This window comes from Euprymna scolopes, chromosome 17, assembly GCF_053919585.1.
Source record: "Euprymna scolopes isolate OS-2025 chromosome 17, ASM5391958v1, whole genome shotgun sequence".
Lineage (NCBI taxonomy): Eukaryota > Metazoa > Mollusca > Cephalopoda > Sepiida > Sepiolidae > Euprymna > Euprymna scolopes.
Window position 1 is genome coordinate 108,497,923 of NC_136498.1, and position 3,209 is coordinate 108,501,131.

Consider the following 3,209-nt stretch of genomic DNA (forward strand, 5'->3'; position numbering starts at 1 on the left):
ACAAGTTCCGCACTTATTTTTTTAATTTAATTTTTTAATTTAATTTTTTGGTTTTAGTTTTACATTAGTACAAAAAAATGGAAAAAAAAAATGTATAACAAATAAATATTATCAAAGGCAAAATAAGTTACTCTTCTACCTAGCTGGATAAGTTTTTAGTAGTTTTATTTACATTAAAATGATTATTTAGTCCGAAAAACAAATAATGTCGAGCGTTAGGTGAGAACAAGAAACAAAATGGCCGCGAATTGACATCTAAAGATTTGAAGTCTTGATAATGACTTAAAATAAAAAATAAAAATAAATAAAGGAACATCATGTTAGAAACCCACCCAATAAATTGCAATATATATTAGGTGGGTTTCTAACAGTATTCTGTTTTATTTTTTATTTTAGCTCATTATACGCAGCAAATCGAGAAGTTAAAGAGAGTGTTACACTAAGATACGAGGGACGTTCCCAAAGTAGTGTCACCTATTTTTTATTCAGCCCGAGTGAATCAGAGGGGATTGTAAATTGCATTGTTATAATAACTGAAACTATGCATTCATCACCTGGAAGTTTCATCTCTCTGCTGCAGATATTGACAGTGTGAAACTCTAAAAAGCAACCCCTGTCATGGACGTGCAACAGAAGCTGAGATGCGTCTTTGAATTCCTCGCAAAAGTGCATTGCGAATACCGGTGACTATGTAGAAAAATTCTGAAGCACCAAAGGTCACTCGTTTTAATGGTAACACCCTTGTCTTCGTAGCTCTTTAACTTTTTCAGATAATAAAATAGGAGGCTTTATTTTTTCAACGATCCTCATATGACAACGCACACTCCAGACGCCCACGCACAGCCACCGTTCATCGTTGGCAAAAGTGCATTGAGAATGGTGTTGACTATGTAGAAAAAAAAAATTCTTGAGCACAAAAGATCGCTCGTTTTAATGGTACCACTCCCATCTCTGTAGCTCTCTAAATTCTTCAGTTAAAAAAAAATAGGCGAGTTTGCTTTTGGAATGACCCACGTAATTAGAACTTAAGTGGAACTTGTTAGAATGTAATTTTTCAGTGAGGCATAATAACGAAAATAAAGAGTGTTCACATTAAGGTATATAAAAAGAAAAGCATAATACAATAACATTTTAACAATTACTGATTTTTTTTTTTCGGTAAACAGGTTCCAAATACATACATATACATATATACTAGCCTAGGTGTCCGGCGTTGCCCGGATGTTTGGAGAGGTGTATTAAGCAAAAAAAAAAGTGTTAGTAGGCAGGCAGGCTCGAACCCATACCATGAAGGAGGAAAAGAACGTGTAAAAAGTGACGTCTTTGCTGTTGCGTCCATCGCCAAACCGGAAGTAGCGATGGTTTAAATTTAGGCTAGTCAATCGACAAGAGGAGATGACTTTCGAAAATATCGGCGAAAAGCAACCTCTCCTTGTAGAAAAGTGCCTTGTTGAGAGTGAACGAATTAATGTTTTTAGCTATTTTTTCGATATTTATCGTCCGAAGGGTCGAGCTTCAAAATGATACCGATCTCTTGAAAATTCGTCACCACTCTCGAAAGTTTTAGGCATACATACATACATACATACATACATACATACATACATACATGCATACATACATACATACATACATACATACATACATACATAATAGGACAACAAGAGTATGAAATGAAGACACAAAACTATATATTGGTAGAAATAGAACGGATTGGTAGATATAGAATATAGAATATATATATATATATATATATATATATATATATATATATATATATATATATATATATATTACGGGACCACTTTTACCCCTCACTCCTCAACCCTATTTCCTGCTACTCTGACCCCCCCCCCCACTTGTCTGTATCCCTTTCTTTTACGCACTCCTAATAATTAGTATTAACAGTATTTTCATTATTATTATTATTAGTAGTAGTGGTGGTGATGGTAGAGGTAGTGGTAGAAGTATTGTTACTACTATCTTTATTATTATCATTATTATTACTGCATTGTTTTTTTAACGCTATTATTATTATTATTATTATTATTATTATTATTATTATTATTATTATTATTATTATTATAATAATTGCTGTAATTATTATTATCCCCGTTATTATCCCCGTCATTTCTACCATAACCGCTACCATTATCTCCATTTTCACTGTTATTAACATTAACTTTAAATTTAATTTTATCACAACTATTGGTAATATTATCTTTAATTTTGTCTTTATCTTTATTTTTATCTTCAAATTTACTTCTATTTTATTTTCAACTTTATTATTACTACTACTATTATAATTTTCATTACTATTATCTTTCGTACTATTATAATTACCCTACTATTATTTCGTATATTTTTACCACTCTTATTAGTAATGGTCTCTTTACTCTTCCACCTTGCCATCTATATGTATCCTTAACCTTTTGCATCAAGTTAAACGCACTCATAGTCATTGCCATCCTAATCTCCGACCGCCCCCTTATAATCATACTCCCTATATCATAACAGAAGAAACTTATAAATTATTGCCGCATATTATCTTTGAGTTTTACAACCTTGCATTACCCCCCCCCAAATTATAAGCGATTTTATAGCCACCATTTGTCGTTTAGATGGCACTATTCAAAATTACCCACTCCATAGAATATAGACACCCCACAAGCAGTTAAAATAAATTACCACGAAGCAACAATACACCCCCTATTTAACCATAATACATATACCCCCTAATCTCAATATTATGTTAAAGACCATATACAATCTTATATATCACACTATATATGACAAGCTTCTCCTTATTTATTTAGAATTCAATAAAGCTTCCCCCAAATCCTATAATTCCTCTTAATCTTTTTCGTCCCTAATGAAACTTACGCTAGATGCCGCATCTTCCCCATGCTACCTAGCACCTTCTCTACTCTTCTGATAAGAAGCATTAGGCTTCGAAATGCCCCGGCATAAAGAGTCCCTTCTATCCCCCAAATTTTGCCTGTATTCCATTATTCAATAAATGATCCATTCTATATCTACCAATATATAGTTTTGTGTCTCCATTTCATTCTCTTGTTGTCCTATTATATATATATTGTATAACCTCCAATAATAATTGTTGAGCTTAGCATTATCCGGATAAGTCTCCATTTGTGGAATTGAACTTTCTGTCTTCCTTTTACACATCAAGCTATGCATACATACATACA